At 37.0% G+C, this 12047-nt stretch overlaps 1 protein-coding gene across 4 annotated transcripts in view; it reads left to right on the top strand.

Moving 5' to 3' along the window:
• The window catches only part of ASCC3 (activating signal cointegrator 1 complex subunit 3), a 393541-nt gene that overhangs the window by 343378 nt on the left and 38116 nt on the right, over positions 1 to 12047 (top strand). The gene's annotated exons all lie outside the window — the stretch shown is intronic.

Genomic DNA, 12047 nt, shown 5'->3' with positions numbered 1-12047 from the left:
CCCCTGCTATTATGGTATTAGTGTCTATTTCCTTCTTTAGGTCTAATAGACTTTGTTTTATAAATCTGGCTGCTCCAACATTGGGTGCATACATATTTATGATTGTTATGTCTTCTTGATGGATCAGTCCTTTTATCATTAAGTAGTGTCCCTCATTGTCTCTTTTTATGGTTTTTAGTTTAAAGTCTATTTTGTCAGATATAAGAATAGCTACTCCAGCTCGTTTTTCTTTTCTGTTTGCATGGTAAATCTTTTTCCATCCTTTCACTCTTAGTCTGTGTGAATCTTTATGGGTGAGGTGGGTCTCTTGTCGGCAGCAAATAGTTGGGTCCTGCTTTTTGATCCAGTCAGCCAGTCTGTGTCTTTTAGTTGGGGAATTTAAGCCTTTTACATTAAGAGTTCTTATTGAAAGGTGTTGATTTATTCCTAGCATTTTATTGGTTGTTTGGTTGTCTTAGGTGTCTTTTGTTCCTTGCTTTCTGATTTACTGTTTGTTTTCTGTGTTTGTTGGTTCCTTAGGTTGTAGATAGTGTTTCTGTTAGCTTGTTTTCTCTTCATGAATGCCATTTTTATTATACTAGCGGGTTTAGATTTTTCTTGGGTTTTTATGGCAGTGTTAGTTATTTTTCAGGAACCAAACCCAGTACTCCCTTGAGGATTTCTTGTAAGGGTGGTCGTGTGGTAGTGAACTCCCACAGTTTTTGTTTGTCTGAGAAATATACTATTTGCCCCTCATTTCAGAAGGATAGCCTTGCAGGGTAGAGTATTCTTGGCTGGCGATCTTTGTCTTTTAGTATTTTGAAAATATCATCCCATTCCTTTCTAGCTTTTAGGGTTTGTGATGAAAAGTCTGATGTTAACCTGATTGGGGCTCCCTTATAGGTGATTTGATGCTTCTCTCTTGCAGCTTTTAAGATTCTCTCTTTGTCTCTGAGTTTTGCCAATTTGACTATGACATGTCTTGGAGAAGGTCTTTTTGGGTTGAATACGTTTGGAGATCGTTGAGCTTCCTGGATCTGAAGATCTGTGATTTTCCCTATACCTGGGAAGTTTTCTGCCACTATTTTGTTGAATATGTTTTCAATGGAATCTCCATTTTCCTCCCCTTCTGGAATACCCATGACTCGGATATTTGATCGCTTGAGGTTGTCTGATATCTCTCTCAGATTTTCTTCAATGTCCTTGATTCTTTTTTCTTTCTTTTTGTCTGCTTGTGTTATTTCAAACAGCCCATCTTCAAGTTCCGAGGTTCTCTCTTCAACTTCGACAAGCCTGCTGGTTAAACTCTCCGTTGTGTTTTTTATTTCGTTGAATAACTTCTTCAGTTCAGCAAGTTCTGCTACATCTTTTTTCAGGATATTGATTTCCTTGTACATTTTCTCTTTCATATCCTGTATACTTTTCCTCATTTCATCATGATGTGTAGCTGAGTTTTCTTGTATCTCATTCAGTTTCCTTAGAATTATCACTCGAAATTCCTTATCAGTTATTTCAAGGGCTTCTTGTTCTATAGGATCTAGAGTATGAGATTTATTAACTTTTGGTGGTGTACTTTCTTGATTTTTTGTATTTCTGGTATCTTTTTTTTGGTGTTTATTCATTGTGGCAGGGGGTTTCACAGTCCACCAGTTTGAGACTAATGACTAACTAGGATGTTGCTGTGGTTGCCAATTTCTTATGGCTCCCTCCGTGACTGCTCAGTTGGCCTCTAGTGCCTTGTGTGTGTGGTTGCCTCGGGTCTTGGGCTTCTCCGGGGAGCCACCTTTCTGGTCAGCTTGGACTCTGCTGGGCTGGTGGATCACATACCACAGGGTGTGTGATCTCTGTTGAGCTTTCACTTCCTGTGCAGGACTTCTCCCTGTTCTGTGTGCTCTGGCCCAGGCTGTTAGATCGTGCAGTGGCGACCCCACCGGGTGTGTGGTTTCTGTCGAGTCTCCGCCTCCCTGGCCGCACGTCTCCCCACTCTGTGCGCACTGTGCTGGGCTGGGGCGTGTCTTCTGCACCTCTCGTCTATCAGCTGGGCCTTCAAGACCCTGCTCGGCACCGCCTCGCCCAGGAAGTCTACCAGGTTTCTGCTAGGCACAGACGACCGGTCTCTCTGGGTGCCTTTGTAGCACTATGTAGATCTTTCTCGGGTCTTGTTCACCTTTATATCCCCCCAGTATAATCTGAGTCTAGCGCCCACCTGCAGCCTGCTCTCCGGCAGGTTCAAGCGGATCTGGGAACTCTCCTACCACACTATTACCAACCAGAAATTCGTTGGGCTTTTTTCAAAACTGGTGGCCGCAGAGATGGTATCTGCCTCCCAGTAATAGGGAGTTTACCGGGGGCCGGAGTCCAGGGTGTGGTGGAGTGACAGTCGGCCTGCCCGTACTTCCTTGCCCTCCCGACACTGGCCTGGGACGCCCCATGCCACCAACCCGCCAGAGAACCGCGGAGGGAGTGGGAGGGGAGGCCAGTCCGCATGCTCCGGAAAGCCCCGCGCCAGGCCAAGCAAGTGGGAGGGCTCAGTGATGGCCGAGCTGGGCGGGGCTGCCCGCACCTGGGAAAATGGAGGCTGCACCGGGGCGGTGAGTGGCCTGGTGGTGCAGGCGGGAGCCGGGTGGGCATCCACCCCCCGAACAGAGCTGTGCCAGGGGTCACTCACAGTGCTGTGCCAGGTCGGGCGCTCACTCTCTGTCTCTGGTTTGCCGCCTTTCCCAGTTCTCCGCCGCTGCTGCCTCAGGCTGTTCAGTCGCAGTGCGGCTCGGGCGCTCCCAGGAATCTTCTTTAATGCCGGCCTGAAACCTCGAATCCTGAATGGGGCAGCTGGCCGCCTTCAGCGTGGCTCCGGCCTCCGGGATCCTGTCTGCATCCCCAGCAGCCCTGGCACCGCGTTCCCTGTTTCGAGACTCGCTTTTGCAGCTAAGAAACAGTTCTTTTCCTGCTCCACACTTCAAAGCTGTTGCCTGTAAATGAGGCAGCCTCTCCTGCCGGGGGCAAAGTGGCAGTCACCCCCCACGACCGGCCAGCAGCAGCGGTCCTCCCTTAAGAGATGGCAAGAGGAAGGTCCACATGTTTCCCGGCTGCCTGAGGCCCAGTGGCCACCTTTTCCACCTCAGCTACTCCGCGCCAGCCGCCGCAGCCGCCGCCATCTTGAAACCTCTCTAGCATACTTCTTATACTTCTTAAGGGCCCTAGGATTTTGGTAATGGCACATAAGCATTGGCTTCAACTTAAAGTCACCAGCTGCATTAGCCCCTATCAAGAGAGTCAGCCTGTCCTTTGAAGCTTTGAGACCAGACATTTACTTCTACTCTCTAGCTTTGAAAGTTCTAGATGGCACCTTCTTCCAATATAAGGATGTTTTGTCTACATTGAAAATCTGTTTAGTGCAGATACTTCATCAATTATCTTAGCTAGATCTTCTGGATAACTTACAGCATTTTCTAATCAGCACTTGCTGCTTCACCTTGTACTTTTACATTATAGAATGGCTTCTTAATCCTTATGAACCAACCCTTCCTAGCTTCCAACTATTCTTCTGCAGCTTCCTCACCTCTCTCAGCCTTCATAGAATTGAAAAAGAGTTAGGGCCTTGCTCTGGATTAGGCTTTGGCTCAAGGGAATATTGTGGCTGGTTTGATCTTCTATTCAAACCAAAAGTTTCAGACCAAAACTTTCTCTGTATCATCAATAGGCTGTTTTGATTTCTTATCATTTGGTTGTTTACTGGAGTAGCACTTTTAATTTTCTTCAAGAAAATTAAATGTGCTCTGCATTTACAACTTGGCTAACTGGCACAGGAGGCCTTGTTTTTGTCCCATCTTGGCTTTTGACATATCTTCCTCACAAAGCTTGATCATGTCTAGCTTTTGATAGTGAGAGATGTGTGATTCTTGCTTTCACTTGAACACTTAGAGACCACTGTAGGGTTATTAATTGGTCTAATTTTAATATTGTTGTGTGTCAGGGAATTGGGAGTCCTAAGGAGAGGGAGAGAGAGGTGGAAATGGCCAGTGGGTGGAGTAGTCAGAACACACACATCACTTATCGATTAAGTTTGCCATCTTATATGGACATGGTTTGTGGCACCCTTAAACAATTATAATACTAACATCAAAAATCATTGATTGCCGATCACCATAACAGATATATAAAAATAATGAAAAAGTTTAAAATATTGCAAGAATTATTAAATGTGACACAGACATGAATTGAGCACATGCTCTTCAAAAAATGGTACCAGTAGACTTGCTCAATGCTGGGTTGCCACAAACCTTCAATTTGTAAAAAACGCAGTATCTCAAAGTGCAATAAAGTGAAGCGCAATAAGACCATGTATGCCTGTACTATCGCTTTAAGGATTAGGATTTTAACATGAATTTGGGAGGACACAAACGTTCAGTCTGTAGCAGAAACCAAAAGTTGGTTCTTTGAAAAGACCAACAAAATTGACAAACCTTCAGCTAAACTAATCAAGAAAAAAAGAGGAAACATTCAACTTTCTAAAATCGGTAATGAAGCAGGAGTCATCATTACCAACTTCACAGAATAAATAAGATTATAAGGGAATTCTATAAACAATTGTATGCCAAATAATTATATAATTTAGATGAAATGGACAAATTCCTAAAAAGACAGAAACTACACAAACTGACTCAAGAAGAAATAGAATGTCTGAATAGACCTATAAGAAATAAAGGGATTTAATTAGCATTTGAAAACTTTCCAGTAAAAGAAGCCCAGGCCCAGATGACTTTATGAGTATTGGTGAATTCTACCGAATATTCTAAGAATTAATACCAGTCCTGTAAACACTCTTTCAAAAATACAAGAGAATACTTCCAATTTATGAGGCCAATATTACACTGACACCAAAATCATATAAGATTTTTCAGTTTTCAGAAAACTGAAGATTAACGTCTGTTGTGAATGTAGATGAAAAAATCTTCAACAAAATACAGTCTGCCCTCTGTATCCATGGGTTGCACATTCATGGGTTCAACCGACCATGTATAAAAAACATTTTTTTAAAAAATTGAGTCTGTACTAAATATGTAGACTTTTTTATCTTGTCATTATTTTCTATACAGTATAATGTAGCAACTATTTATATATCATTTACATTGTATTAGGTATTATAAGTAATCTAGAGGTGATTTAAAGTATACAAGAAGATGTGCATAGGTTATATGCAAATACTATGCCATTTTATGTTAAGTGACTTGAGCATCTGCTGATTTTGGTGTTTGAGGAGGGTCCTGGAACCAATCCCCACATATACAAGGGACTGTAGTAGCAAATCAAATCTAGCAGCATAGTAAAAGGATTATAAACTGATCAAGTGGGATCTATCCCAGGAATGCAGGGTTTTAACATCTGAAAAGCAATTAATGTAATTAACATATTAATAGAGTAAAGTCCAAAGCCATATGATTATTCAATGGGGCAGAAAAAACCTTTGACAGAATCTAATACCCATTCATGATGAAAACGCTCAACAAAGTAGGAACAGAAAGGAACTTCCTCAACCTGACAAAGTGTATCTATGAAAAATCCACAACAAACATCATGCTAATTGTAAAAGACTGGATGCTCTCCCACTAAGTTTAGGAACAAGACAAAGATGTCCATTCCCATCATTTCTGTTCAGTATCGTACTGGAGGCTTTAGCTAAGCCAACTAGAGAAGAAAGAAAATGAAAGGCATCCAAATTTGAATATGACATGGTCTTATATAGAGAAAATCCTAAGGAATCCACTCAAATACTATTAGAACAAATAAGCAAGTTTAGCAAGGTTGCGGGATAGAAGATTAATGTCAAAATCAAAAAGCAGTTGTATTGCTATACACTAGTAATGAACAATGAAATAAAATTAAGAAAACAGTTCCATTTACAATAGGATCAAAAAGAATAAAATACTTAGGAATAAATTTAACCAAGGAAGTATAAAACTTGTACACTGAAAACTGCAAAACACTGTTGAAAGAAATTAAAGAAGATCTAAATAAATGGAGAGATATCCCACATCTGTGGCTTAGAAGACAATAAATTTTAATATAGCAATACTTTCCATATTTATCTACAGATTCAACAAAATCCCTGTCAAAATAGGGACTTTTCAGAAATTGAGAAGCTGATAGTAACATTCATATGGAAATACAAAGGATCCAGAATAAGCTAAAACAATTTTGAAAAAGAAGACCAAATTTGGAGGACTCCCACTTCCTGATTTCCAAGCTTACTACAAAGCTACAATAATCATAACAGTGTGGGAGTGGCATAAGGATAGATGTATAGATCAATGAAATAGATTGAGAATCCATAAATAAACCCTTGCAGCTATATTAAATTGATTTCAGACAAGTGTGCCAACATAATGAAATGGAGAAAGAATAGTCTTTTCAACAGATACTACCAAGATAAGTAGATGTATACAAAAAAAGAATAAAGTTAGACCTCTTCCTCACACCATATACAAAAATTAACTCTGAGTTGCCCATAGATCTAAATGTAAAAGCTAAAACTATAATGTTAGAGCTAAAACTTAGAAGTATTCTTAGAAGAAAACATGGGTATAAATTTTTATCACCTTGGATTAGGCAATGGCTTTTCATTTACAACACCAAAAGCACAAGCAACAGAGAAAAAAATAGATAAATTGGACTTCATAAAAATTAAAAGCTCTTATGCTGCAAATTATACCATCAAGAAAGTGAAAAGATAAGCCACAGAATGGAAGAAAGTATTTGCAAATCATATAAATAACTTGTATCCAGAATATATATATATATATATATATATATATAAACTTTTATATCTCAATAATAAAAAGATAAATAACTCAATTTAAAAAATGAGCAAAAGGGCCGGCCCCGTGGCGCACTCGGGAGAGTGCAGCGCTTGGGAGCGCACCGGCGCTCCCGCCGCGGGTTTGGATCCTATATAGGAATGGCCAGTGCGCTCACTGGCTGAGCGCGGTGCGGGCGACACCAAGCCAAGGGTTGCGATCCCCTTACCGGTCACAAAAAAGACAAAAAAAAAAAAAGAAAAAAGAAAAAAATGAGCAAAGGACCCAAGGAAGACGTCCATATGGCTGATAAGCACATAAAAAAAATTCTCAACATCATTAATCATTAGGGAAATGCAAATCAAAACCACAGTGAGATGCCACTTCACATCCACCAGGTTGGTTATAATAAAAAAAGACAGACAATAACAAGTGTTGGTAAGGATGTGGAGAAACTGGAACCCTCATATATTGCTAGTGGGGATAGAAATGCATCCACTTCTTAAAACAGTTTAGCTCTTCATCAAAATGTTAAGCAGAGTTACCATATGACACATAAATTTCACACTTAGGTGTATACTCAAAAGGACTGAAACGTGTTCAAACAAAAACTGTACACAAATGTTTGTAGCAGATTTACTCATAATAGCCAGCGAGTGGAAACAACCTGAATGTCCATCAACTAATGAATAGATAAAATGTGATATATCCATAAAATTGATATTAACAATTGGTTCTCAAAAAATGGTTGTAATATTCCACTTTTTTTTTTTTTTTTCCATAACTCCTTTGTTGTAGAACTTTCTCGGTAGCTCCCTTGATGTTGTTTTTTATAAACTTTAAAATAAATTTTTTACTCAAAAAAAAAAAAATACTTGGAAACATGTATAGGTCTCCTCTAATCTGGGAAGAAACCTCTTTGTTTTTACCATCCTCCTCAAATTACTTTTTTCCTTTCTCCCATTCACTGCCAAAATTTAAAAAGTGAGATCTCAACCTCCTGTTTACATTTCTGTTCCATCCATTCATTCTTAACTTCCTGTATTCTGGATTACCATTGTCCAAAGTTTTCAGAGGCTCCCAGCATCCTCCTAATTGTCATCCTATGGTCTTTTCTTAGTGCTTAGTCTGTTTGGTATTTTTAAAGTATTTGACAGCATTGGTTACTTCTTGATACTCTCTTCAACCTTAAAAATGTACTCTCATATCTTGTTATTTTTCATTTGCTTTGTCATTGGCTCCCTTCCTGTGCCTACCTCTAGTAGCTCTCCAAACCTTATTTCTTGATTATTTGCTTTCCTGTGCACTCAACTTTCTCAGGTTGCATCACAATTATGATAGTTTAAAATATTATCTTTAAATAGATGAATCATAAAGCATAGTCACCGATCTTGACCTCTCTTGCGAGCTACAGTTCCATGCTTCTCCTTGCTCACTGTACATTATCACTTCATTGTTCTTCTGTGACCTAAACTCAGAATGTCTAAAATCTTATTCTTCAACATGCTCAGAAGACTGAGGATTCCTGTCATTGTTTTGTCTGTCAGTTGTATTCAGTCTTTCCTGCATTCCAAGGTCAATGAATGAATTTGTTTCATTCATTTGGCAGTTGCTCCTATATTATCTTATGGTATTTCTTGTATATTGGTCTATTTTGATATTTCACTTGTAGATTTATTTAAATTTTTGTATATGTATTTCTTAACTCCTATTACAAAAATATTCAGTAAATATTAAATAGATTAGAAGTGCTTTAATGATATACCTTAATCTTTTCCATTTGGGTTTGAATTTTTTTATAGTATTTTTTGTATGTTTTATGTTTGATACATTCTCATAGCTTGTAGAAATGCAAATTATAAAGAAATTCACCTCTAATATGTGAAGTTTTAAAGGCAGAAGCAAGGTGATAAGAAAAAAAGTTTGTTTAGCTTTTAAAGGTAAAATGCAGTGTGATATTTAACCTTAAATGATTATTATGTATTGCTGTTAATCTTAGTATACCATTTTAGGATTCAAGCCTGATAGCCTTGAATTTTTTATTTCTTAAAAGGAAAATATCTAAACATTGTTAAGCTATAAGGCATTTTTATTATATCCTTGAAAACTGAGGAATTTTCTTCAAGTTTCATCAAAGAGCAATTTTTTAGGGACTTAGCTATAAATCCTTGGAAATAGAAGTTTCTGATGGAATTCTTACTACTGATTATTTTAAGTACAACAGACCTGTTGGTACCCACTACTGTAAAATCCCTTAAAATCCAGCAGTCAACCAGGTGGTCCTTCTTACAATGGAAATAATGAGGTATTATTTCTTATACATATTTATTTTTGGCAAATGATTTTGTGCTTTCCCTAATTGGTTGAAGGCCAGACATACATCCATAAGTTAAAGACATTGGTACAAATTAGACACATAAGGAAACACACATAGATCTTATGAGAAATTACAGATATATTCATCAATATTTACATTTTTCCATCTGCATATAATAAAATTATTTTGATACTTTATTATAGTGAAATAAATTATGTGCATGTCAGAAAAATAATTTTATTGTTTAATTAACTAAGTCTTAGTTTTATCATTTTTCTGCAAATGTTTTCTAACCTAAAACACTGTTTTTACTTTTTTCTTTAACTTGGAATAAGTTCATTTCTAGTAAACCTTACACTGAATTTTGTGGTCAGTATAAATACTAGATAAGTCTAATTTATAACAGTCTTTTATTTTAGAGGTTTATTTTGTTCAGCATGGTAGTTTATGATTTATTATTCAGTTTGAATAGATAAGTTTAATAAAATTACAAATTGAAAGTGTTAAAACAATGCTAATTCTATATATTTGATAATATACAGAAAAAAGTTATATCATACTTAGTTTTTTAATAGATTAATGATTGAAAAAAAGGCAATCTGAAACAATAAACAAAGATAAAAATTAGAAGCATTTTTTAAAATTCCTTAATATATCTGGACCTGGCTTGGTAAATGCCAGATTATTTTTCAAATATTATTATAAAATACATAATACCCAATTAATTTAATACTTCAGAAAGGCACAGAAGTTAAACAGGGTTCCTATCAGGGAAATTTACTGAGATGCTGTTTCTAAAGCTTCAGCGGCCAAAAGACAGCACTGGAATGTGAGAAACTAATTTTGGTTTGTTTTAACACCTCAGAATGTTACAAATTAATCAAGTGCTACTTAAAGTCTAGAACTCATTAACTTTATAAGTTTTACTTTCCCCATGACAGAGATTAAGTTATAGCATAAAGCTTGTTAGTCTCTCACATTGATCAGGCTGCCATCCCCACTGTACAAGTGCCCTCTTATCTGCTGTTTAGTGAGATCAGTGTAAGCAGTGATGTGTACAGTGACATAAAAGTATTGGTTTGTGGTTATGTAATGTTTACACAAGACCAAGCATGAACCCTTTCTGGCCATGTCTTTCCTCTTCTCTCAGTAATTTGCTTAGGTAAAGCAGACTTTTATAATTACTGCACCTGGAAGAAAAAAGATGTATATGTGTAAGCACATACACACACACAAACACAAACAACATTAAGTTATTCACAAACTTTCAGTTAAAAGAAAAAAAGCCAGATTATAAGTATTTAATCATTAATTTCTTATTTTAACAAATCTAAGAGATAAAGGACCACAAGTACATGTACAATTTATGTATAGAACTACTGGAGCCCTAACTAAACTGAAGTGCCAGCTAATCACTGAAAGACATCACAGCAGTGTAGATCTGCCAGATTATTCTTAGCAGAATAAGCAAATAAATTGCATGACATGATGGTGTGAATAAACTGTTATGTAAAACTGTATATACCCCAATAGACTAAAAATCTGTGTAAATATGCAAGTGTAATAGCATACACACTTTTTTTTTTTTTTTTTTTTTTTTTTTTTTTACATTATTTGGAGTAGCTAAGTTTATGGCAATTGTAGAACAGATTGAGGTTTGTAATGAAAAGGGAAACCAAGTGAAAAGTATTGAATGAACAGCAGGGACCATTTGATGTGATTATGAAAGATGTTTCTTTATTGTATTTTTTCTTTTGCAATCTAAAAACAGTAGCAGGGGGTTACAACCAGAGTTCACCATAGGTTGTCAATCACCATCATTTAACATTTGCAGGGAAGATGTCTTTATTTGAGGACAGCTGGACAAATCAGAGACACAGATTTGCAGTTAGTAGTCTGTCCAGCCTACACTAAATAAACAGGGACAGGGCAGACAAACCAGCCTCTCACGTAGAAATATAATGGACTGCGCTGACCTCGCTGACCTCCGTTCAGCTTCAATCCCAGTTGCATGAAAGCTTCACTACCCACTTTCAATTTCCTTTAATTACCTACATGATGTAGATAAGAAAATGAACCTCACTTATAGTGAATGATCACACACAGGAAATTAACTAGACAAGTTGTTTAAAATTAGAGGAGTAATTTGGAGGTAAATAGAGTGTCCTACTGAGGAAGAAGTGGCTAAAAAGAGTTTTTGTTTGCTTGTTTGTTTTTAACCAGAGATTTAGATTGTTTTACTAGCTCTCTGCTGATCCTGGGATTGCTGCTTTTCTAATCAATCTAAACTAAGTAAAAAAAATCTTCTTTGTAAGTATTCTGAAACATCCAGAATAAAATACCTGAGGGATGAAAGACCTAAGTAAAGTGGTGAAGCAAGCATGTCACATTCTAAAGAGCTTAGAAAAATTGTGAACTGTAATTCCAGGAATAAATGACCACAGTTTCCACAGGAGGGTCTGGCAGAACAATTGAGGATTAAACAGCAGTTGTCTTCAGTCAGTCTTCATTTTAAATCTGCTTCTCAAGTCCATAATCAGACTACTACTACAAAAAAAAAAAAAGAAAGAAAAAATTAAAAACAAAAAAAACCTGGTAATTTTGTATTCATTTTAATTGATCTAAAATTAATAATATTTTCTGTTTTATTCTTGTGGTTCATAACACTTCAGTTTTCATTATAAAACACTATTGGGTTTCAGAGTTATATAACCATCCACAATACTTTTCCCACAGAAAAGTGTGCCCTTGTGTAGTGTGATTCTTTTCCTCTTTTCACAGGATTTTGAGGTGCACTGAAAAGAGTATATTTCCTTCTTACATACAGATGTACTTTTGTGAACATTTAATTAATATGGATTTAAAAGAAACCTAATTGGAGATTGGAGACTAAAGCCCACAGTATCAAATTTGTAGTTGAAGAGGATACAATTCCTGAATATTTTATGTTTAATTTC

Source organism: Cynocephalus volans, chromosome 5 (genome assembly GCF_027409185.1).
Source record: "Cynocephalus volans isolate mCynVol1 chromosome 5, mCynVol1.pri, whole genome shotgun sequence".
NCBI classification, from domain to species: Eukaryota; Metazoa; Chordata; class Mammalia; order Dermoptera; family Cynocephalidae; genus Cynocephalus; species Cynocephalus volans.
This window is presented reverse-complemented; position numbering and strand designations above follow the sequence as displayed.